Genomic DNA, 26,821 nt, shown 5'->3' on the forward strand with positions numbered 1-26,821 from the left:
TTTTGAAGAGACATGGTCAGTTATTAAAGGTATAGGACTATATGTGAAATGAAAAACTGCATCAGCTTATAATCTAGAAACAAAATGGAAAGCTGTCAAACGGATACAGTCGCCATCTCAGGTTGCACAAAGAAAAATGTGTTGTTCATTTTATTAGTGTTTCCATCTCATTTGAGACTGTGCTACAGTTTGGAACTTTAACAAATGCCACATTATTTCTTTCCTTGGTCCCAGTTCATGAGCATAAGAGGTAGCCAAGAGGAGAGTGTTGTTTTGCAAAGCTCTGAGGTAGAGTGAGTCCTTGGTCAAGAGACCAAGGGAGCATATTGCTGCTGCTGGCAATAACTATCTAAAGACGCTGGTGACTCAGCAGGTGACAAGTTTCTCTCCTTGTCAGGGCTACCTTACTTTGCCAGCAGAGTTTTCAGGGAGGTTATAAAGGTGTCATATTCTGCATGAAGCTTTCCTGAAGTAATGAAGTTATTCATAAGTAGCCGAGGACATTTTTTCATAAAAGCTGCCCTGTCAAAACTCCAAGTCTGGTAAAAATCTCTACTCGGGAATTCTGCCAATATAAACTTTCCCAGCAGTTGCCATTGGAGACCTTGTTCTTTTTACACTCTCACACTTTAGATATTGCATGATTTTCAGGTTATCTGGCCAATTACCAGGAAAGTAAATCATTGTAGGCCTTCTTAGTAGGTGCATTTCAACTTTGTTGAAACCACTATGTTCACATTCTGTTTTCTTCACAGCATGGTTGTGGAAGGCCAATTGTGGCTTTAATGCAAGATGATGAAGGGGAATAAGATATGACATGATATTAACCATACTAGGACAAAGTGCATTAAGACCAATTCAAAGACATCAAACATTCTTCTGCTTACCTACTTCAAGCCGTGTGTTTTTAAATAAATTCTCCTTTTATCTCCTCCCTTGGGTTCATCCTTTATCTAGTCTAATCTTGTCACTAACTCTAGTCCTTTCTAATTTTCCATCTTTATTCTTTAAAATGTGGAAGAGTTTAGGATGTCTGTGCTTGCCTGCCCTAAAGTGGAAATACAAACAAGTTTTAGCCATTCTTGCACTTCTCGGGCAATGTAAGGCCAACTTGGTTTTGTTACAAATCATTAAACTCTAGGAAAAGAAACTTTAGATTAAGGAGAATATCGTTGACTCTGAACTGTTCTTTGGAATACTGACAGACCTTCTGCCCCACTGTGAGAAGGGCATGTGGACTGAGCTCTCCTTGTATTGGTGAAGTTGCAACTGACAAATTTCTCAGCCAAAGTCCCTTGTGAATTTCCCATATGAGAGTGTTTTGCAGTCATGGAATCTATATAAATAACTGTTCCATACTGAACTAACCTAATCCTTGTTAACTTTACACTCTACCATCTAAGCCAACCAGTCACAAACAACAAGCAGATGGTTCTTTAGCCAATATAGCTCTACTTCTGTGCACATACTTCATTACCAGGGTATTAACCAAGAGTATTTTAGAGCATTTACTAAATAGTTCCTATATTCCAAGCCCTGTACGTGACAATAACTTATTGTTTCTGGAAGAGGCAGATGATTCTTTCATTGCCTAGCAAAGAATATAGTTCAGTTCAATATTAACAGGCTTGTGTTCTTCATAGTCAGATACTCATAAGGAAAAGGTGGGTGTTTTTTTCCCCAGTTCTTTAGTAGAAGACCCACTGTGGTGGTGACTTTTGGGGTTAGATTTTCAGGTAGAATGGAGTCAACACATTTTTATAAAGCCCCATTTATTGTGTAAGATTTGGTAGCAGTGAATGTAGGTCCTGTTGTTACTGTAGTGATGCCACATTTTTTAGAAAAACAATCTCTTACTGCAAGGAAATTGTTTTTGAAGTAGTGGAGCAGAGTTAAATGAGGGAGAAATCCATTTTTAAACATTTTGGTACCACTAACTTCCACTTTAAGCCAGGCAGTTTTTTGTTTGCAAAAATCACCCCCATGAGTATTTCTCATCCAATGTCTTTGGCTTTAACTTTCTTCCTGGTTAACTCAATTCCACTGTCCCTTCCCACGCCAGTCAGAAAAATCTGAGTTTTAACTCTGCCTCAGGCACTTACTAGCTGTGTGACCCTGGACAAGCAAGTCACTTAACCCCTCTTGGCCTCCTTCTCCATAAAATGGGGATTAATAAAGCACCTACCTCCCAGGATTACTGAGAGAAAGGGCTGAGGAATAGTCAGCATGGTGTTTCCTGCCTGACAACTCTAGGAGAAATGCCAGGAGCAAAAGAGAAGTCTGTATACAATGTTCATCCATCTGACTAAGGCCTTTGATACTATCAGTTGTGAGGGCTTGAGGAAGATCATGGCAAAATTCAGTTGCCCAGAAAAGTTCTTGGATGACATGCTTGCACAGATCCTGGATAAAGGACAATGCTATCATGCTTTCCCAGCCACTAATAGAGTAAAGCAGGGCTGTGTGCTTGCTCCCCTGTTTTTTAGCATGGTGTTTTCTGTGATGTTGTCAGACACCTTCAACAAGGATGAAAATAGCACCAAGGTCAGCTACCACACTGATGGCAAACTAGCTTGAAAAGGCTATAAGCAAAGACTAAAATGGAGGGAGAGTTGGTGTGAGACTTTTGCTCACAGATGATTGTGCATTCAATGCATCCTCTGAGGCTGAGATGCAACAGAGTATGGATTGATTTTCTGTTGCTTGTGCAAATTTTGGCCTGACAACACCAAGGAAGCAGATGCTGTCCACCAGCCAGCACCTCATCATCCATATGTGGAACCATTGGTTACAACAAATGGAGAAATTTTGAATGCTGTGGATAAGTTCACTTATCTTGGCAGTATACTTTACAGGGATGTCCACATAGATGTTGAAGTTGATGCACACATTGCCCGAACTATCTCAGTGTTTAGGAGGCTCTGAAAGAAAGTGTAGGAGAGAAGAAATATTAGGCTGCCTAGCAAACTGAAGGTCTACAAAGCCATTGTGCTGACCTCATTGTTGTATACTTGTGGAACCTAGACAATATACCAGTGCCATCCAAGAAAATCAATCACTTCATTTGAATTGTCTTGGGAAGATTGTGAAGTTTACTTGGCAAGATAAGTTACTGGACTCAAGCTGGACTGCCAAGCATTCAAACCCTACTGTAGAGAACATAACTCTGACAGGCTGATCATGTTGTTCAAATGCCAAATATATGTTTGCCTAAAAGACTATTTTGTGGAGAACTCGCACAAAACCAAGTGCTCACATGATGGGCAGAAGAAGTGATACAAGGACACTCTCAAAGTCTTTCTGAAGAACTTTGGTATCAGTTGTGAGACGTGGAAGACACTGGCCCAGAATTGCCCAGTATAGTGAGCCTCATCAAAGGTGCTGTCCTTTATGAGCAAAGCAGAATCGAAGGAGCACAAAGGAAACATGGGCTGCACAAATTCAGAGAACTCTCTATCCCAGATGTTGTAATGAACTATGTGTACCCAACCTGTGGGAGAGCCTTTTGAGCTTGTACTGGACTCATCAGCCAGCTGAACACACTGCAATGCTCCCAAAATTGTGATGTCATCCTCTTCGAGAACAAAGGATGAAGAACAACACTGTGAGAACCAAATGAGGCAAACTATAGAAAGTGCATTACAAACCTTGAAGCGTTATGGAAATAATAGCGAGTATTCATAATTACCATGATTCATGGATAATTATTAATAAATTCTTACGTTAAATATTACATTATTCCTATTTTAACATAATGTTTCATCTTTTAGTAATTGATGATGAATCTGAATGTGAGAGTTGGAATAGATCTTATAAATGCTACTACATAAACTGGGAAAATAACACTGGATTTGAGAGTCAGAAGAGTTGGGTTCTCATCCTAGCCTTGCTACAATCTACTTTCTAGCTATGTCATCTTGAGCAAGTCATCTACCCTCTTTAAGTCTCAGTTTCTCTACCTCCCTCCCACTAACATTGGGCAACGTTGGCAACAGTCCCAATGGTTCCATATGCTGCCACAAGAGGTATTGCCCACTCTACAGTTCCAGCTGTTAAAAATGTGCACATAGTTCTTAGGATTAGGGGAAGGGGTAAAAAGGACATAGGGGATTCCAAGGGGCAGAACAGTGAGAACTCTGAGGGCTCTGGTGAGATCCCCTTCCCAGGCTTTGGGAGGAGTCACTCTGAGGGCTTCCATACCAGTTTCTCTGTGTTCTTTTCTAGGGATGTCTCTTGTAGTGTAAGTCATGGCTGCTATTCACTTGATGAGATCATTTATACATTCAGCATGGGCAAGTCATGACCTGCTTGTTATGTTATATTTTTTTCAGAGTTTCCTCGGTAAACATTTCCATATTACAAAGATCTGTGACTTTGTCATTGTGAACACTCTCCCAGTTGATGCCAGGATAGATGGCCTCAAAGTCACTGTGAAGGATAGACACATCAGCTTGTGAGCAGCCTGATACCTAAGCCCCCTCCCCAAATTTAGCCCTGTTGGTCCTTGAATGACAGATGCACTGTCCACTACCAGCCAAGATCCAAAGCCTTTTCCATCTTCCCAGGACCTGGGGACCTTGTGCTTCATTGGCACGGTCTTGGGGATCTCTTTAGACAGTGCTTAGCACAGTGCCTGGTGCTTAACAAATGCTTATTCCATCTATGCCCCCATCCAAGTCAGGGTCATCTCTGAGCTATATGCCATCAGAGAAGAAATTTGGTGAAGGTCTGAGGAAATATTTGTTGATAAATAGGAATTTTGCAGAATGGATTAGAAACCTTTTCATTCTGGGAACATAGGAACACTTTCCTTGTTCTATACATTCAGGAACCAGTACTTTCTGTACTTACTGAGAGTCCCATTCCTGCGTTGGAGGATACAGAACAGGGGTGGGAATGGGAGGGGGAAGACATTGAAGACATTGTATTAGGCATGAACCAGCTATGGTATGTGCTGCTAGGCAGTACAAACCGAATGTTACCTGCAAGTGCTTACGGGGGCATCAACTGAGAGATGGAAGGGACCTTAGTGGCCATCTTGTCCAATGCCTCCATTTTATAGATGAGGAAATGAAGCAGCAGGAGGTGCTGTGACTTTCCCCATGACACACAGGGAGTAAGTGATAGTGCTCAGTTTTGAACACAAGCCCTCTGACTCTAAAGCCAGCCTCTTTAAATATAAAACAGAAGTAAATTGCTTGTTCCCTGCTCCATCCACCATTTATTCAGTCACTGGTATTTTTGGTGAATGCATTTGGAAAATTCTTCTATTTCTGTCTGTGGGAAAACACATCAGTTATTCTGTTTGAATGTTACAGAGGAGGACTCCTTCCTCTGCCTTTTTTTTTTCTATTTGGGAGAACCAAAATTTTTTCTTAATTAGATAAATCAAGGAATCTACAAATACTATAAATGAATATTCCCTACTGATGGATTAAGAAGTCAAAACATCTTAGTGTGGGAAAGGGGGAGAAAATGATGGCACAAAACCCAAGCTGGAAAGTTTTATTTAAATGTCTCTCCTCATCTATTTTGAGCTGGGAAAATAATTAATGCATGAAGTGCTTGATTGCATTGAAGAATCACTTGAAAGAAATAGGAAACAATCAAAAATATAGCACACCAGAGCTGCACATCCACTATTACACCAGACTGAAGATCTCTAGCTTCCAAAAAGGAAGTTGTACTCAAGCTTCAGAGGAGAACTGGGCCATGAGGCTTGGCTTTGGAAGGGAGGAAATAAAATAAAGCAAAAGTGGATTTTGTGGAATGTTAAATGACTTGTGTCTGAGAACCTTGGCTATAGGTCCATACGGACTTAGATGACCCTTGAGTAGACTTCTGACAAATTCCAAAAATTTATCCCAGCACTTAACACAGTACCTGGTACATAAGGAAGTACTTAATAAATTTTAAGATTAATTGATTGATTGATCAGTTCTCTAGTTGATGTCCCCATGCAGGTATCCCCTAGAAACCTTTATATGTGGTTCATTTCTTACCTCACCTAGAATTTCCCTTGGGAACACCAGAATTTGGATTATGTCTAGATCTCTGTAGAAGAGATAAAAGAACCTTTAGTCTTCCATGCAAGTACTCAGGTTAAATAAGACAACACATCACTCCTGCAAGTTTCCAAATAACTGAAGTTGATAGGCTAAAACTCTGGGCTGAATTGAGTGAGATGAAATTTAATAACAATAAATGTGAAGTCCTATATTTGGGATCCAAAAATCTACTTCACGAACTATAGGATGGGGGTATGACTAAACAAAAGTTCCTATGAAAAAGATTTGAGAGTTTAAGTAGACTACAAGCTTAATATGGCAACATTGCGTCATATTACCAAAGAAAGTTAATGCTGTCCCAGGTTGCATTAAAGAGAATAGTGTCCAAAGCAAGGTACATCGAAGTCCCACCATGTTCTGCTCTGGGGATGCCATATGTATTGTATTAAGTTCTATCACTATACTTTTGTAAAGACATAGATAAGGTGAGGTATATCCAAAAGAGAATAACCTAGATATTCAAAGAGCTAAAGAACACACAGTATGAAAATTGGTTGAAAGACTGGAAAGTCTGAATTGAAGATGAGTAGATTTAGAGGGAACATGCTGGCTGTAGTCACGTATGTGAAGGGTTGCAATGGAGAAGAGAATCATTCTGCTTTGTCTCAGAGGGAAGGATTAGAAACAACAGGTAAAAATTAGACAGAGGCCATTTCAGCTTTGATGTAAAGAAATGCATCTTAATTAGAGATGTCCAAAAGTGAAATAGATTGCTTTAGGAGTTAGTTGCATACCCCATCATTACAAACCATTAAGCAGAGGCTGGATGTTCTCTTGATAGAAATGCTGTATGGAGGACTATTTATTTATTTTTTTTAGTGAGGCAGTTGGGGTTAAGTGACTTGCCCAGAGTCACACATCTAGTATGTGTTAAGTGTCTGAGGCCAGATTTGAACTCAGGTCCTCCGACTCCAGGGCTGGTGCTCTATTCACTCTGTAACCTAGCTGCCCCAGAGCATTACCGTTGAGAAATCGATTGGAGTAGATAGATGGTCTTCGAGGTCACTTTCAGCTGATTCTGTCATTCTTGGTGAAGACAGGATAGCTTAAGTTCATCCCACAAAAATAAGAGAGAACTTTCTGTATTCCAAAGCATAACTATCTATGAAAACTCTTTTTTGAGGGTTTCCAAAGAATTCTCCAGACTTACAGCACCTGCAAGCTAGAGTCCAATATAACCCTCCAGACTTAGAGAACCAACCTGTGCTTGAGGGATCTCTTGGAAGGAAAATGCACTTGAGATTACTGGGGAGTAAGCCCCCTTCTCATCTGACCTGCACAGTCTGAACAACTCAAAGGTACCGTAAAGGTCACGATACACGTTTGTTTATTCATTTTTCCATACCAGTGCCCTGTTTCTTAATACTGTACCTTGTTACAGGAACTCTTCTCCTTTCTTTGGGTTAGATTCAAGAATTTTTACATGCCATCAATGCCCCTTATGCCATTTACTGAGCTATATGGTTCTGCCCCTAAATCTCTGCCATCTACCATTTCTGGGGCTGCTGATTCATAGCTGCCATCTCTGGGGCCATGAGGGTTCCTGGAGAGTTGTGTGGGAACCTAAAGTTAATTGTTCCACAGGGACCCAAGTCCACTTTCTATGTATATTCCTTCTGTCAGCTTGGGTCTTTTTTTTTCTTTTCATCTCTCCACGTCCCAAGTGTAGGCCAAGTTTAAAGCACTCATGTCTACAATAGCTGTGACTCACTCAACTATCCTCAGTGAGAAAACAAGCATATAGCACTAGGGTACTTATGCTCAACTTCCCTGGACAAAAATCAAATCCACAAACAGGTTATCAATGGTCATGGCTACATCTCTCGTAGAGCGATACCTTCAAAGCCAGAACATTTTTAAACTTGACGAAACTATTTTTTTTCCAAATAGCCTCCCTTGCTCTGGCTCATCTCCAACATTTCACTTTTTTCCCATCCTCTTGCATCTTTCAACTGGATTTCCAGCTTACCCAAAGTATCGTACTGCTTTGTGGAGTGTGCATAACAATTTATTTATTTATGTGTTCAACGCTAATTTGATTCAAGAAACAAACTTGCCCCACATTGCAGGTCATGGTCTTTACTGCGTAAGCAATAGCATCAGTTAAAACGGAGTTTGGAGATTTTCTTAAAGGAGTAAAGCAAAAAGTTGGACATAGTTTCTCATAATGCTTCTGGCATAAGTATTGAATTTAGAGTCAGAAGATTTGAATTCCAATACTGGCTCCGCAACTCTAAAAGTTTTGGACAAATGCTTTCTTTTCTAACTCTGTGGTTAATTTTATGTAAGATGAGGGATTAATTTCCAAGCTTCTTTCCTCTTTTAAATCATAGGATCATCTAGTAAAGTAAGACAGAAATATCTATAACAAAGAGAAGTAAAAATAGAGACATCAAGGGGGCAAGCATCATATGAGTAGGAGTCTGACCTACCTCCCTCCTAGGAGCATGTCATGGTCTCATTTTCTCCTCTTCTTCTTTTTGTTTCTGTCTCCCTCCTCCAAGAGGGGTAGGGGACCTAGCAGAAGCCAGAATGGAAGAAATAAGATTAGCCTGGACTGGGAAGGCCAAGATGGACTAGAGCAGGCTTAAGTTTATTACCTCCCAAAGTCATGGCACCCAAATTCAGGAATTGACACACAAGAATAGTCTACATGGGCCAAAGTCACTTCAGAGATGCTTTTCAGGGACCTACCAATCACTACCAAGACCCCAGACAAAATGGCAAAGCAAGTGAAGTCCTTTCTACACCTGCCTACTCATTTCCTCTATTTCCCCAACTCTCATCCAAAGTCTTACCCCAAAGTTCCAAAATTATCACCCTAGCTTCTTCTAAAACATCTAATCATTAAAGCTATCTCAGTTTCATGTGGTCTGGTAAAAAAGCATTGAGTTGAAGTTGTGAATGACTAATAAAGTTAGCTCTCCCCAGGAATCCAACTGAGAAACACTTGATGGGTTCCTGCAGAGTTTGGAGATTTATAAAGCAAACTTTGGTTGCATCACCATTTTGTTAAGATCTGGCAAGGAACATAGAAAGAATTGGTATATATCTCCCATCAGTAGGCTTTTTGATTACCTTAAACTAGAAATAGAAGTATATAGACTCAATTTACTCAGGGGTAATGACCTTGTAAAGGAAAAAAAAAGGAAAGCTTTTAGAACTTTTATCAAGGCCATGACCGACTATGATCACAGAGGACCTGTGAGGAAGCCTAATATTCGCTTCCTGACAGAAAGGTGATAGATGCAAAAGAGACAATTTTTTTAACATGATCATTGCATAAATTTGTTTTGCTTGATTATGCTTATTTATTACAAAGACTTTTCACTTCTTTCTCCCTCTATGTTAATTGGAGTAGAACTCAAGGTCAAGGGGTTAGCAATAATAATGCTAACCCCCTCCCCCCTCAAAAGAAAGACAATCATTTAAATACATTTTAAAATGGACAGAAGGCTGTTCAGAAGGAAGCAGTGACAGTTTCAGCTGTCCTGTTCAGTAATTGTAGAAGTTGTTGTGATATGTAAGATGGCATGTAGCATTTGTTGTATGTTTTTAAAACAGTGTGAAATAAAGGTTCACAGGTTTTAGAGTCCCTTTTTGGTACTTTGTCTGCAACGTATGAAAATACTCTTTCTGCGGCATCTAGGTGGTGCAGTGGATAGTACACTGAGCCTATAATCAGGAAGACCTGAGTTCAAAAACAGCCTCAGATACTAACTATGTGACTCTAGGCAAGTCACTTAACTTCTGTTTACCTCAGTTTCCTCAACTGTAAAATATTGGACAGTAACAGCACCTACCTCACAAATTTGTTGTGAAGACCAATGAGATAAAATTTGTGAAAAGTATCTAGCGTTGTACCTGACATATGGTAGGTGCTATCTAAATGCTTGTTTACTTTCCTTCCCTTCTTCTTTTTCAGTGTTTGTATTAAGAATTTTAAAAATAAAATTTCCAAAAGTATGGGAGATATTAAAGTTTAGGAATGGGAGAAAGTCTTGAGATCACCTAGTTAAATCTCTTCCATTTTACAGAAGAAACTGCGACCCTGAGGTATTTAATAACTTGCCCCAAGTCTCACATCTGGTAAGCAACAGAGCCAGCTAGCTCCCTGGACTCCAATTCAAGGGATTTTCCCCTAAAGTGCACATCTACAATATACTCATGAATGCCAAGGGCTTCTTAGATGTAGTAGGGGAATAAAGGCCCTATATAGTGATGTGAGTCAGATACTGGTGTTATAAACTATATTGCTTCTAACTATAAAGCTCTGCTTAGATTTCTGCCCTTGCACCCCTTTGGGGAGTCCACAGACCCATAGATTACAGAGGGTCCAAAACCTTAGGTGGGAAAAAATAACATACCCAAAATTAAATTTCTTCCTTCTATTTTTTTCTCTCTCTTTCATTTAGTCTATTAGTCCTATCTGTTATAATCTGGCTCCAGTTACTGGGATCTCGTTTCATTCCTTTGTGACTGTCTATTTACCTATCTATCCATTTCCCCTATACTTTAACTGAAATTTAGCATTTCCTTCAATTATGAAGTTTTTTAAAAATTATTCTGAACCAGAACAATGACAATGATCCATGACAATTCCAAAGGACTCATGATGAAATACTATCCCCCCCCTCCAGAGAGAGAACTGATGAGCTCAGAGTGTAGAATGAAGCATATTTTTCCACTTTCTTTATTTTTCTTGCTTTTTTTTTGCAATATGGCTAATATGAAAATATTTTACATGACTTCACATGTATAGGAGATATAATATTGCTTACTTTCTCAAAGGGTAAGGGAGAGGATGGAGGGAAAGAAAGAATTTGGAATCAAAATTTTTTAAGTGAATGTTTAAGAAAAAGAAGTAAAATGTTTTATTTTTTTTAAATTATGGTAAGAAAGGGATCCGCAGACTTCATGAGGCTGCAGAAGAGGAAAGAGTCATTTAAGCCTAACTCTTATGGTCAACACTGCCTCCAGCAATGCTTAGGCTTCTCTTCCAATACTGTCTCCAGTCAGGAGGAATAGAAAGTGCCTAAGGCCATAGCAGCAACCAATCAGCCCTACCTTTAGTCCATTCTGACCTTGTACTCTGGCTCCAGCTACTGGCCTCTTGCCTTGTTCTTTTGTAACTGTCCTTACAGGGTTTCATGCTGGTGCTTAGAGATCACCTAGACTAAGCTATTCACTTTACAATTAGACTAAATCTCAGAGATGACTTGCTTTAGGTCACATCCTAATAAGTAACAAAGGAAGGATCTGACTTTATATCTAGAGCTCTTAATTTAATTCAATAAGCATTTATTAGGTATCTGAGGCCAAATTTATTAGCACAATATTCTAGGTGCTAGGGATACAAAAAAAATGTTAAGTCCTGTCCTCAAGGAGCTTACATTCTAAAGGAAAAAACAACATGCATGCATATAAATACAAAATATACAGCATATAAATACAAAATAATTTGAGGAGAGCATGAACAACCAGGCCAGGAGAGTCAGGAAAGGTTTCTTGTAGTAGGGAACACTTGAACTTAGCCTTGAAGGGAGCTAGGGTGGAGGTGAAAGGGTAGAGCAAAAGTGTATGTGGGATCTGGAATATTGTACATGAATAACAGCAGCAGGCCATTTTGGCTAGAGTATAGAGTAGTTGGCTGGGAGGGAAAGGAGGAAGGGAAAGGAATAAGCATTTATGTAGCACCTACTGTCTGCCAACCATTGTGCTAAGTGCTTTCTAATTATCACATTTCATCATCAGAGGAACTCTGGAAGGTAGGTGCCATTATACCCATTTTATAGTTGAGGAAACTGAGGCAGTCAGAGTTTAAGGGACTTACCAAGGGTTACACAGCTAGTAAGTGTCTGAGGCCAAATTTAAATTTAGGTCTTCCTGAGTCCCCATCCATCACTTTATTCACTGTGCCACCTAGTTGATAAGTAATGTGTAAGTGGTATGGAAAGATAAATTGAAGCTAGATTGTGAAGAGTTTTACATGCCAAAAAGGGTAATTTGTATGTTATCTTAAAAGCAATGGGGAGCTCCTAATTTGTATGTTGTCTTAAAGGCAAAGGAGAGTGATGTAGTGAAATTCTTTCTACCAAACCACATTGGTTCCCCATGTCTGAATCTATGCTTTCTTTCTTTCTTTTTTTTTTAAACCAACTCAGTATCCTAGTTTATCTCCAGTCCTACAAACTGGGTTCTCACCACCTCCCTGACACTGACCACCCACTTGCCTTGACTACCTCCTCTATTATCTGCTGCCTGGACCTCCTCCAATTCCCTGCCTTACCCCGGTAGGCTTGTTTAGTCTTTACATCCTCGCACTTCCCTCCTGCCCTAACCCACTTCTAACAAAGCCACACGTATGACAATGATGAGTTTGTACTTGGTTTTGGCAGTCATAATATTGTTCCTGTGGCATGCCTTCTACACCATTTGTCTCCTAATATATGCACCTTACTTTTTTTTTATAAAGAGCATATCCGCTACATTTAGCTGGGAGCATTGTTTGACATTTTAGACTCTTCCCATGTATGAAATGGACACATTTCTTCTACATAATGCCTTGTTCCTAAAAATATTTATGCACAGCTACTCACTACCTCAGAATCAAAATGACTGGAAAAGTAATATTTCTCCACTGTGTTTCATTTCCCCAGAGATAAAATTTGGAGCCAAATTTAACCTCTTCCTCCCAGCCAATAATATTGGATTTTTAAGCAGTAGATGATAGAATACTTGGTTGGATGAATCCTCCAGAATTAACCATTTTGCTTGAAAGCTGGTTCTTGAAGACTTGAGAGGCTATAGATTTTCAGGGAAATTTCCAGCTCAATTTCTAGCTAGACAAATAGGGAAATCCATAAAAAAAAAAACAGCTTCTATAAATGAGAATATGATACTTAACAGTAACTATAGCAGACAAATATTCCAGCAAAAAAGGTGTAACTAGATTAGCAAATAAGACCTATCCCAACCCAATCAAAACTCTAATGAAACTACCAGAGAAAAGTCAAAGAGAAGGGGAAGCTAAGGAAAAACTAAGAGAACCCTACTACTTATTCCCTATTTGATGTTAGTCAATTCACTTATTGTCTCTGGTACTCAGTTCATCTGTAAAATAAAGGGGTTGTAATAGATTATCTCAAAGGCCTCTTCCACTTCTAAATCCCACCATTCCTAAAATCTACTCAATCTCAAATCCTTCATATATTTCTGGTCTAATTAGGTCATATATAATTAATTATCTGAGATAGTTGGTGGCTCAGTGTCAGGAAGATCTGAGTTTAAATCTGACTTCAGACACTTACTAGCTATGTGAACCTGGGAAGTCAATTAACCCTGTTTGCCTCAGTTCCTCTTCTACAAAATGAGCAGGAGAAGGAAATGGCCAACCACTCCAGTATCTTTGCTATGAAAACTCCAAATGGGTTCACAAAGAGTCAAACACAACTACCTGACAAAAAAAAATTATTTTACTTCTTTGGTAGAATATCTATAGCCCATTTTTTACCATCTCCTGAGGACTGGAGGCAACATCATATCTTCTTCATTTTGAGTTCTATGCCAACCCTGAAAGCCAATGAAGGTGCCACTTCTTTTTAAAGAATAAGCCTTCAATCAAGAAGGTTCTGCCCTGCTAGGAACAGAAAGCTAATTCCTCAATCCAGTCCAATGGTTCATTGTTACTCTTATTTTTTGTTTTGGCTCAAAGCAAGTCAGGGAGAGGCCAAATATTATGCCCATTCTTCCATTTCAAATAATTAAAAGGCAATAAAAAGTTAGTGGATAGTTACAATATTACTAGGATGGTGAAGTAGGCAATTTCAGAATATACTATCTTCTTGAGAGTCGGGATTCATTCTTTGCACTTTTATGCTCAGTACCTGACACATAATAGTCACTTAATAAACGTTTTTGACTAATGGATGGATGGATTGATTGAATAATCCCCCAAATGTGAAGTCCAAGCTGACTTGGTTCCTTAGCCTTGCTTTCTAATTATGATGATAAAAAAGTACTTTATCTGAGTAAAGTGAAGATATAGATTGATATAGGTTGAGGTATTTTGCCTTTTCTTTAGTTTCTTGCACAAGTACTATGAGGATAACGGTAAGGTGATGATTTTTATACTCATATGAATGTTATTTTTTTCAAGTAATTATTTAATGAGAATTCTGTTCAGTGGCCATAGACTGCATCTCAACATGTGTAGTCCAGACAAATGCATATCACTGATCTTCATAGGAAGTTACTGAATTTATGAGGACATCTCTGTGCAAACCCATTAACCCTACTAGAAAAGTTACTGAGAAGTACCTTTACCTGATCTCCTTTGAGGCCCTGCCAATGGAATCAGAGAATTTCAGTTGGAAAGGATCTTAGAGGCCACCAATACCATTGTTACCTGAAAGGGATTCTCCTCTACAACATATCTTCCATGTAGTCAGCTAGCCTTTGTTTTAAGAACTCAAATGAAGGAAAACATCTCCTTGTAGTCTTCTTACTGTATTCCTGCTCCCCTTTTGAAATAAATGGGTTCATTCATTCTATCATTTGTTCATTCACTCAACAAATATTCAGAATGCATCTATCAGCATTGTGCATGGGGCTAACTGGTCCCATGTACCAAGGGTGGGGCTTTAGTATACTTGTTTTATCTAGGAGGCAGTACAATTCATCTTTCTAAAGTTCACATGTTACATGGCATGAAGAATTTGATACCAATAAGACATCAGTGTTGGATACCTGAATTGAAACTAAGAATTATACAGAGGCAACATGATATGATGAACAGAATGCTAAAGTGGAAACCCCCAAATCCCACCTCAGAGAGTTATTGATCTTCAGATTCCTCTTCTATGAAATGGAAGTGATAATAATAGTACTTGTCCCCCGCAAAGTTATTATGAGAACTAGATCAGATCATTTATAAGTGCTTTGCAAGCCTAAATAGGCTATCTAAATGGCGGCAGGTGTTAATGTCATCAGTACCAAATCAATCTATTCAATATTTACAGCCAGGCTTCCTGTCAAGATTTCTCTGGCCTCCCAAACAAGTTTCACCTGCAGGAGCTCTGTCTCAGCTCACACCAGGTGGTTAAACAAAGCTTCCAGTCTTATGTTTTAGGTGCTTAATGACCGCCATGCTCATTGCAAGCCAGATGTACTGGGTTGGCTCATCAAGTGATGATACTTGGAACGGGAACAGTTTGGTAAAGTAAGGGGAGGAAATCAATCATGGGTGAGACAGGCTGAAGAAATGCCTTGGAGCACAGCACTTTAAACCTAATGTTTCAGATTTAGCATCAGCAGGCAGATTGCACCGGCATTTAGTTACAAGAGGTATAGACACCAGAGTTATCAATGATGGATGCATTGAGCTTGAATGAAAGTGTATTGGGATAAGGCTCACACGTAGATGGCCACTAGCCAGAGGCAGGACCTAGAAGCAGCAATCATTGATTAATAAGAATAATGGTAATACATGATTATTGATATAGTGCTTGAAAGTTTGTAAAATGCTATATAATAATAACTAGCATTTACATAATGCTTTAAGGTCTCAAAGTGCTTCATAAAATATTACTTCATTTTATCCTCACAATAGCCCTAAGAGGTAGGTACTATTATTATATCCATTTTACAGTTTGAAGAAACAGATTGAGAGGATGCCAATCAATTGTAGAATGCCTGAACAAGTTGTGGTATATGAATGTAATGAAATGCTGTTGTGCTGTAAGAAATGATGAGCCGGCGGACTTCCAAAAAACCTGGAAAGACTTACATGAACTGATGCAGAGTGAAATGAGCAGAACAGGGTCAGCTAGGTGGTACAGTGGATAGAGCACTGACCCTGGAGTCAGAGGACCTGAGTTCAGATCCGGTCTCAGACCAGACACTTGACTTTTACTAGCTGTGTGTGTTGGGCGAGTCACTTAACCCCAATTGCCTCGCCAAAAAAAATAAATTAAAAAAAGAAATCAGGAGAACATTGTACACAGTAACAGCCACATTGTGTGATGACTGACTCTGACAGACTTGGCTCTTCACAGCAATGCAAGAATCCAAGACAGCTTCAAAATTCCAAAAGACTTATGATAGAAATTGCCTGAGAGAAAGAAATATGGAGTATGAATGCAGATGGAGGCATACTATTTGCTCTTCTCTTCCTTTGTTGTTTTGTTTTATTGCTTCATTCTCATGGTTCCTCCCATCAGTTCTAATTGTTCTTTACATCATGACTAATGGGAAAATGTGCTTAACATGAATGTATAGGTAGAGCCTATATCGGATTGTACACCATCTTGGGAGGTGGGAGAAGTGGGAGGGAGAGAAAATTTAAAACTCAAAATCTTATGGAAGTGAATGTAAAAAAACTAAAAATAAATAAATTGATTATCTAAAAGAAAAAAGAAATGGATCCAAGAAGTTAAATGACTTGCCCAGAGTCACACAGCTAGTGTCTAAGGTTCTTACAGGCATTGGTACTAATTAATATTACTATCAGCATCATTCATTTATTAATTCAACAGCCACTTATCATATGCGAAGGACTGTGGTAGGCATTGTGGGAGATCCAAGGAAAAATGAGACAGCTCCTCTGCTCTTGGAGCTTACTACCTGGGAGGAGAGATATATGACACATATACAAATAATTCTAATTCTGGAGGTGGTATTCCAGGCTTAGGGAACAATAAAATCAAAGGCACAGAGTCAAGGATGTGTAAGAATGTGCACAGAAGATGCCAAGTAGCCCAGTTTGGTTGAGCCTAGCATATGTAATAGGGGGATGAGATGAAGTTAGAAGTGTAGGATTGTGCCAGATGGTCCTGTGCACATAGTAGATACATCATCATTACTTGTTAAATGACAGAATGAACCAGCTAATTAATGAATGAACTTATTGAAGATAAAAAAAGGACCAAGAATAGAAATATTTCTGGTTCTAAGATGCTGCTTCAGTTTACCAATACCCTGGTGATGTTTCAGTACCATTTTATCTCCCCAAGAACAGACTCATGTAGGTGTTGACTCCTTCAACACTACTTATGCCAAAAACCAGGGCAGGGGGTGGAGGGAAATGCTTTCTACTACAATCAATATCTTGTGAATTCATTTTAGGGCCAGATGATTCACAAATGGATATAGTTTATGCATGGCAATCTAAGATTGGGTCACACCACTCAACAGTTTAGTCATTGAAGCACTTTCTAAAGCTGGCCAATTTCTATCATTCACTGGTACCCAGTACCTGAAATTCATGTAGCTCTTCACCTGGCTCCCAATAAAGGGAACCAGGTGGAAAATGAAACACAAAGGGGCATTCTTGGCACTGAAGAGGTGTTTGTGACAGTCCTCTTTCTGTAATATCCAAATTCACACTGCCTTTGTATATAACAACTGATGTCTCCAGAGCAGCAAACAGACCTGCTGTCATGCTATTTTCTGGAAAGGAGAAAGGTGAACCCTGAGACCATTTCCTTACTGGCATCCTATTTTTCCAAGCCACTTAACTCTAATGGAAAGAAAATACAGAGTAGTAGATGGGAATTGTTGGCTACAGACCTAGCAGCAACAAGCAGAAAAGAGCATAGCAACTGGTCCCTGTCCAAACAAGACACAAGAATTTGAATTACTTCAAAGACTCTTGTATTCTTTTAGTACATCCTACATGATGGGCACCTTTATTCATTTTGTTCTTTTTCAGCATAACACATTTTCTGAGGGTGAATAATAAACTTGAAGAAAACCAGCTCTTCAGTCTGGAAGAAAAGAGCTAAATGCTGGTATTATTTGCATCTAGAGTATGGGCAGCAATTATGGGGAGATGTAGAAGACCTTGGCTAGAGTCCTCTCAAGTACAGGGTGTGGTACCTCTACAATCTTGACTGAAGATCTGTTAGACACACCATGCTATTCTGTTGGCAGGAAAAATTGAGAAAAGACAGAATTAAAAAACAGATTCATTGATACTATTGGCAGCCAGATCAGACAAATGATATTTAACACTTAGATCTAGGGATGAGAATTGAAAAGGGACTTCTTCCTAACAGAAGCAGCCTGAAGTAGAATGGACAAACTTAGAGGTGTGGGGTCCCTGGCACTAGAGGTATTTAAGAAAAAGGTTAGCTGACTACTTCTCAGTTATCAAATAGCAAGGAGAAATGGCATGATTCCTGGCGTTTATAGTCTGGCCCTCACAATTCTGTAGTTACAGAGAAAATAAATGCAAGAAAAGGGAGGTGTCAGGTAGAACTTTCACTGCAGTGAGGCAACGCAGCTATAGTGGATTGGGATCTTTTGCATGTGCACCCTACTAGTTCACCACCCACACCCAAAAGAAACAAGCCTGTGAGTTTCCCTAGAAGCATCTCATGAGGATTATGGCCATGTTGCTAAGCTGCTTTAAGTCTAGCCATACAAATAACGGCTGGGTAGCATAATGGAAAGGATATTACTTGGAGGGAGGAAAAACTTGGTTTAAATTCTACCTTCCATTATTCCCAGTATGACCGTGAGCAAATTACTTAACCTTTCTAAGCCTCAGTTTTCTCAACTATAAAATAGAGATAATAACGCTTATAGTACCTACTTCAGAGTTTTTGTGTTCTTTGTAAACCTAAAGACACTATATAATGTCAAGATTTGTTGTGATTATTACAATTATCTTGTCCTCATCTGGCTTTTAGAGAGAAACAGTTTGAGGACAACTTGCTATATATTGCCATAATTCTTTTATGTTTAATGATCTATGGTCTATTATGAAAGTGGACAAAATTATTGCTGTTGTCATTGACTAAGAGTATTGGGACGCTAGCTCATTTTCTATAAATTGACTGAAAGTGTCTTTGGGGTAACTCCAATAGCAGACAGGATAACAGGGATGGTATGCATCTTGACCTGTTGCCATGTGGTTTTATTTCTTCCTTCTACATCTTTGCAGTTTTTAAAGCTTTTCATGTAGTCTCTAGATTGTGAGTATTCTGGACAATGACACCTATGACAGGACCAGGACTCCCCCTTTCCCTACAGTCTCTAAAAGACTACAGAGCTGTCCCTGGTACTTGAATGGCCCTTGCCTTCTTTGGCAAAGTTTTCTGATCACCTAATGCATTAAAAAAAAAAAACCACCCCAGGTGGAGTCAGAGTCCAAAGTCTTCACACCCTGCCCTAATGATCACATGCATTTTCATGTGAAGATAAGTGAATCTATTCCAAAGAAGTTAAGTACCACAGTATTTTGGATGCCTCTCATTGCTGTTTGGGACAAAGTACACTTTTTTTGTTAACTGTTCAATGACTTATGAGTACCTCATTTTGTCCCAACATTAAAACTGAACTAATAGGGCAATGTCATTAGACTCACATTTAATAATGTCTAATTCAAATGTTGTTTTTAAATTTTATGGATCAATATGGAAAGACTTGGGCTTATAAAGAAAGATGCTATCCACTTACAGAGAAACAGATGACAAGTGGAAATAAGCATAATGTGGTCTTATGTATATACATTTGAGTGTATATGTGTATATATGTGCATGTTTGTGGATATCTATGTATATGTATATATACATATATGTATGTGTGTGTGTGTGTATCCGCACTTAGTTGTAGCCTTCTTGGGGGTGGGAAGGGGAGAATAAAGTAAAAAGTGCACAGCACAGGACAGAATAAAACATACAAGGGAGCAAAGAAAAGATGGACAGCTTTGAAAATAATAGATAGCATTTCCTATGTAGGTTTTCTTGAAATGGAAATTTATTACTTTATATTGAATCCTCTCATATTCTGCTGTGTACACGGCAATGTTTTTTTTCTTTTCTTATTTTGTATTTAAGTTTAAATAAATTCAAATATAATGAAAACAAATTTTTTTAAAAAAATTTATGGATCAATTTTATGTCTGGGCAGTTAATGGCAATAATTCTGTCTGTAATAATGCTCTGGTTATGATTTGTTGGCTGAATTTTCAAGGCTATTTAGGAGTTTGTGTTTATAGTACAAGGATTTTTCATCTGTTAGTTTATAATGGTATTGAGTTGCTGGTGTATAATTCTAGCCACCTGATCTTATCTTTCTAGATATCCAGGAGGTGCTAAAATTTTTCAGCTTAAAGTGATATGTTTCTCAGTTTCCATTATTTCATTGCAATAATCTGCACTACTCCATAAATCTAGGATCCTTAAAGATAACCTTTCTGTATTTTCCAGTTGGCAATGACATAGCCCAGAATCACTATCATAAAACTTCTCTTCTGTGAACAAATCTGTATCATTCACTCTGTCAACATATTGCTAGTTGAGTTCCTTTGGATGTCACCCACAGAATGCCTTTTGATTATAGGCTTACATCTTAGTTATTTCATAGGGTCTGTCTGAAGATAAACCACTTTCAGCCACATTTGATAAATCCAATGGAAAATACCTGTTATCAGATTTTATTTCTGCTTTGTGAAGTGTGGTCTGTTCATTTTGAAGGTAGCTCTCTAAATTTTTGACCTGTTTATATTGTTTTCTAGGAAGAGGTATCAAAACTTCTTTCGCCTTTTGGAGAAATGTTATTTACCAAAAGAAGTTGGTCTATGATGATTTCAATCCTGAGGTTCACTGAAAGTTATGTATCCAGTTGATACTCCTTTCTGGGACCACTCTCTTGCATTAAGAGAATGCAAAGTTGGGGCCAGGTACTTGTCACAGGTCTGTTAGTGATTATATTTGTGAGCTTGGTCAAACAATTCTCTAGGTCTCAGTTTCTTTGTGTGTAAAATGAAGGGATTGGACTATATGATACTCTTGTGAGTTCTAAAATTCAAAGATATTAAGAAATGGCTCCATATAGTAGCAATCATCTGTATTTTCTGTTTCTGGGAAGTAGTTTTTATGTTTCAAAAATAAGGAAAAGTCATTTATAGAATAACCAATGTTTTTTTTTTCCTAGTGTCATATTTGATAACCATAACTCTTGTTATATTTTTATATATGAGCTGCCATGAAATTACAGTATTAGAGGTCAAAGAGACAACAATACTCAACTTGGCCAAGCACTACCTAAAGAATACATCTTAACCTATAAAATCCCAACAAATGATTGTCCAGTTTCCTTGACATCTTGGAGTCCTGGCTATCTCCTTTGACTATCTATTTTTGGTATTCCATTGATGCCTGAGGCTTAGGTCCACTCTTGGCTGAATGTGTAAACCTTGATTGGCCAGAGGATACCCAAAAAGTCCTCTGTGTAGAATTAAGGTTTTAAATAAAGTTCTGAAAGAGTGATAACAAAAGCAAATCCAAAGTAATCAAAAGGATCAAATAACAAGGGGTAGGGGAATGTGTGGAGCCTTCGTAGCGTACAAGGAACCAAACAAAAGTACTAATCTAGTCTTCAGAGAAAGGGAGTTTGACTTGTCTACTTGGGCAGTAAATTATCTTGGCTTTCATGTAGTAACTGATACCACCCTTCTGAGCATAAGCATAATGGGCCTAGCTTCATGCATTCCTCCACCCCTGCCACTTCTGACCTCATCTTTCTTCTGCCATGTACCAAATCTTCCTGTTTAGTGAGCCAACACGAAATAAAACTTCTAATTTAAGAACAAAACTAAGGTGGTGGTGGGAATGAATTGGTCAATTATTATGGACCAGGCACTATGCTAAGCACGAAAGAAAGAGAGAAAGAAAGAGAGAAAGAAAGAAAGAAAGAAAGAAAGAAAGAAAGAAAAGAAAGAAAGAAGAAAGAAAGAAGAAAGAAAGAAAGAAAAGAAAGAAGAGAAGGAAGGAAGGAAGGAAGGAGGAAGGAAGGAAGGAAGAAGAAAGAAAGAAAGAAAGAAAGAAAGAAAGAAAGAAAGAGAAAGAAGGAAGGAAGGAAGGAAGGAAGGAAGAAGAAGGAAGGAAGGAAGGAAGGAAGGAAGGAAGGAAGGAAGGAAGGAAGGAAGGAAGGAAGGAGGAAGGAAAGAAGAAAGAAAGAAAGAAAGAAAGAAAGAAAGAAAGAAAGAAAGAAAGAAAGAAAGAAAGAAAGAAAGAAAGAAAGACAATCCCAGTCCTGAAGCATCAAAATCATTCTAAAGTAAAGTAGGCAGCCAGATGGGAAATGAGAAGGGGATCTACTCGATTTAGTAGCATTTAGGGAAACAAATGTCCAAAGAGGGAGAGAAATATCAGGGATTAATTCCTGACATTTCTCAGTGCTCTATCCACTGTACCACCTAGATACCTACCTTAATTCAGAATAACAACATTTATGGAATATGGAATAACATTTATAATGTGAAACTGTACAGTTTGCAGAGTATTTTCCTCACCAGCCCTGTGAGATAGATAATATGAATATAATTATTATGACCATTTTCCAGATGAAGAATTTGAAGCTCAGAAAGGTTGCATGACTTGCCCATGGTCATAGTTTCCTGTCCCTAACCTTTCTTTCCACAATCCTCATCCTCTAAAAGTGACTTTCATGAGATAATTCCATGAAAACAAAAATTATCATACACTGTATTTGGATTTAAAATGAAATCAATCTTTCCTCCAGTGCCAAAAAGGAACACCCAACATGACACTGGCCAAATTACTTACCCTTATTCAGCCTCAGTTCCCTTCTCTGTAAAATGGGCATAATAATAGCACCTATCCCACAGGATTATTGTGAGGAGAAAATGAGATATTTGTAAAGCACTTTGCAAACCTGAAAGCATTATGTAAATGCTAATTTTTATAAATAGGATGGTCCTGCACAAATAAGCTATTAGCTAATTCTGATTGGACATTCACACAATGTAATAACGCCTGATTACTTGAGCTCTTCTGGGGAGCTTACCTTTTCTCTAAAATGTCACTGTAGGATAGCTGCCCTACAAAGAAATTGTGCCAGTAACCTCCCAATTATCCCAGTAGGCCCAGCCTCAGAGTGTTCTTACTTTGAGTAATAACAATGTAAACCTTTCCCTTGAAAATTGGCCTTCATTCAGAATGGGAGCAGACAAACATTGTGACGCAGGCCACCTGCAGAGTTAAGTGTAGTGCCTGTTGGCACTGCGAGCTTTACTCAGTGAATAGAACCCAGGAGCTGGCAAAAGACAAGGAGGAATAAAAAAAAAATAAATTACTCTGAATGTACCTGTTTTATCCCAAAGATAAATCCCAGGCCCGTCTCCAGCCATGTGGCCATGAGTGATACCGAGACTTTTGTCTAGCCTAGACTACTGAAAAACTCCTCTTATCCGATCCTGCCCCAGAGAAGCAGCTGCTAAATTGGTCCGTGCAATTTCAAGCTCTGGCTCAGTATCCAAGGTCAAATGCAAAAAAAAAAAAAATCATCATCAGCCTTCCTCTTCCACCCTCCTTGGCATGATGGAAGTGGACTTGTCTTCTTTTTAAAATCCATTAATTTTTTTAAAGAGACCCATCTCTCTTCGAGGGCCAGCTCCAATATCCCTTTCCAAATGAATTTCTTACTAGAGTTGATCTCAAGGACTGGATAAATCAAGGCCTGCCAGTTCTGAAATGTGGGTTCAACTGAAAATACTGTGGATGGCGAGGAAATAAAAGATGTTAGTCAGAGAGGCATTAAGTGGTGAGTTGATCACAGAACTGACAATCTTCTCCCAACAATTTCACACATTGGTTTTGCCATTCCAAACAAAGCAAAGAATAGCGGGAGTTAGGAGAAAGTGGGGAAGAACTACCTAGGTAACTGAAACTAAAGGCCTACAAATTATTTAGAAACTGGTTTAATACTTCCTTGTCTCTGTCCTGAGAACCTCTGAGCACACAGCTTTCCTATACAGCAAAATGTAGTAAATTAATATGGAGACCAGCATGTGGAAAATCGAGTACAAGGTATATTCCTTGTGGCATCAAAGAAAAGAATTAAATCTCATGAATGGAAGGAAGTTACAAGGAGAAGTATTTCAGCTTGATCTAAGGATGCATTTCTAACAAGAGCTGTTTGATAGGCCAGATGAGCTCTTTTTCAGTGAGATTACATAAGCAGAGGCTGGGTGATCATTAATTAGGAATTTTGAAGAGCGGTTTTCTGCATTGAGTAGCAAGCTTACCTCTTCTGCGGTCTCTGAGGGCAAAGGACCATGAGGCAGGTTGGTGTAACAGAGAGATAATGTGGAGTCAGGAACATCTAATTTCAAATCCTGCCTCAGACATTTACTAGCTGTGTGACCCTTGACCAGTCACTTAACCTTTCTACCACCATCTCTTCATTTGTAAAATGGGGATTATGATGACACCTACCTCACAGAGTTATTGGGAGGGTCAAATAATATAACTTGTACAAGTTACTTTGTAAGCCTTAAAGCACTGTACAAATACTAGCTGTTATTAGTCCTCTTTTTATCCTTCTGTGACTTCCACATAGCAGATGTTTATTAAATATTTATCAAATATAATTGGACATTCTTTCCAACTTTAAGATCCAAGGCAGAACCAATCTATTATAGCTCGTGAAGGGAAATATGATTACCAGGGGAACCAAGTTTTATTATTTTGGGTGCCTGGTTACAGCTATTCTAAGAAAAGAAATCTAAAATGTAAATGAAGCTTCTGAAACTTTCTGACCTGTGTAGGGGTCTGCTGGTTGTTCTGTGTTATAGTGCTCATTGAAGAAGGAGAAAAAAAAATCTCTAGGATCCATTGTAGGCCATCACTGCATTCAAGGGAAACAAAGGAAGATTTTTAATTTCTGAATAATACTATGGCCCACGCACATGTTCTTCACTCAAGGCTTCTTTCTGCAGATTTCATTGAATGCTTGAGTAAGAATTTAGTCATATGACCCCTAATAAAGTTAGAAAACTAAAGAAATCTCCATAGAATGAGAAAAAAATCTTTTTTTCCAAATCCTTTTCCTTGTTTGACTCAGAAACTAAATAAAGAAATGGCAACTCTACCTGTAGGTATTTGTTAAGGATCATCGTTTTCAGGCAATGAAATCACATATGCCTCACCTGGTAACCAAGAAAGTTGCTTATATAATGACCCCTGTCATTCATGGTAAAAGGCCCTTGTGAGCTCTACCTGAGGGCATCTCTGCTGCTGGCATCTTCTCCCAAACACCTGAGCCCCACAGTCGTGAAAGAAAATGAGTGAATACCACAGCTACAAGGTCCTCTGAGATCATGGAGTCCAATCCTTTTACTTTATAGATGAGAAAACCGAGAGTGAAATAACTTACCCAAGTTCATGCTGTGAGTCAGAGGCAGAGCTCAAGTCTCTTAATTCCTATCTTTCTACTACACAAAGCTGCCTTCTCAGCAAGCATAGGTAGAGAGGCCCATGGACACAAAAGAGAAGCAGGTCTGTAAGTCTGGTCCTATGGGCAGTGCCAGTCAAAGGTAGCTTGGGTAGGGCATCCAAATCCCCCACTTCAATGATAGCTTATTCTCCAAGAAGTTAGTGTAACTGCCTCTGATGGCAGCTGGGACATGCCTAGTTGGTTTGTAGTTATGGGCTGGTCCAGACCTTCTGTGTCTAGTGCTCCCATGCTCCCCAACTACCTCACCCAGATATGGGTACGTGGCATCTGGGCATTGAGGAATCCCTGGAGACTTATCTCTGTAGCTTAGAACTGCCAGAGCCTGGAGGCAGCTTAGGAAAAGGAGGTGAGGGAAGAGGAGAAAACAGATGTGATGGGAACCAGTAAGTTGTGGCTCTACTTGGAATTTTATGGGAGATAGAAGATTCCTCATCAGTGACATCAGGCATACACTCATCCCTGGCTCATTAGCTCAGTCATTTAACTAGTAACTAAAACTTGAAGGGAGATAGATGGATGAAAAGTGGATGGTCCATTTTGCCCATAGACCAGACATCTGCCTGAAACAAAATCTGAATGTATGAATGAATGAATGAATGAGTGAATGAATGAAGTGAGCAACTGCCCTGTGACTCTATAATTATCTCATCTCTTTATTCCCTTTTGCTTTCAACTCTAACCCTCACAAGCACTTATTGAAATCCAAAGTCAAGCAGAAGCTATGGTTAGCAACAAAGGAATAACAAGCTTATTGCTAGTCATTTGATGAAATTAAGCCCCAAAGGAGGCAAGATTGTTTAACTAGCAGGCAGTGCTCTTCTGGACCAAATGTTGTGGTGAAGAAGGGAGGAAGGCAGAGGGAAGAGAGACTTGGGATCTAGTCCCAATTCTGCCAATGATTTACCAGATGTGACCTGGTCTGTGATGCAGTTCATGGACAGAGTGCACCAGCCACTTCCCTAGCAGCTATAAGTTCACTTGCTTGTGTCCTTGGGCTTCTCATCTGTACAAAATGACATGGTTGGACTACTTGCTTTTTAAGGCCCCCTCCAGTTCTAACCCTCAAAATTTAGGGAGGCATCAGAAGAGGAAGATGGGAAACAGAAACCCTGAATATGCAAGTGTTTTAATGTATTATAGGATTGGGGCAGCTAGGTGGTACAGCAGATAGAGCACCAGCCCTGGAGTCAGGAAGACCTGAATTCAAATCTGGCCTCAGACACATAACTCTTACTAGCTATATGACTCTGGGCAAGTCACTTAACCCCAATTGTCTCAACCCCCCCAAAAAAAATGTACTATTGGCTGGAGAAGAAGAATCTGGGGTGACAAAAGCACCATCTCTAGATGACTACCAGTCTGATGCTTAATTCAGTGGCCAAGGTTCCAAGGGAAAAAATTGACCTTTTGTTGACATCTTATCAGAGAAAAGCAGCCAGGGAAATATGTCACAGTCTTTCAGACTGACCTTTATCTCAGCCCTTGTG

At 39.0% G+C, this 26,821-nt stretch overlaps 1 protein-coding gene across 1 annotated transcript in view; it reads left to right on the plus strand.

Moving 5' to 3' along the window:
* VIPR2 (vasoactive intestinal peptide receptor 2) overlaps positions 1 to 26,821 on the plus strand; it is a 146,044-nt gene that overhangs the window by 58,190 nt on the left and 61,033 nt on the right. The gene's annotated exons all lie outside the window — the stretch shown is intronic.

Source organism: Phascolarctos cinereus, unplaced genomic scaffold (assembly GCF_003287225.1).
Source record: "Phascolarctos cinereus isolate Bilbo 61053 unplaced genomic scaffold, phaCin_HiC Scaffold_1;HRSCAF=81, whole genome shotgun sequence".
Lineage (NCBI taxonomy): Eukaryota > Metazoa > Chordata > Mammalia > Diprotodontia > Phascolarctidae > Phascolarctos > Phascolarctos cinereus.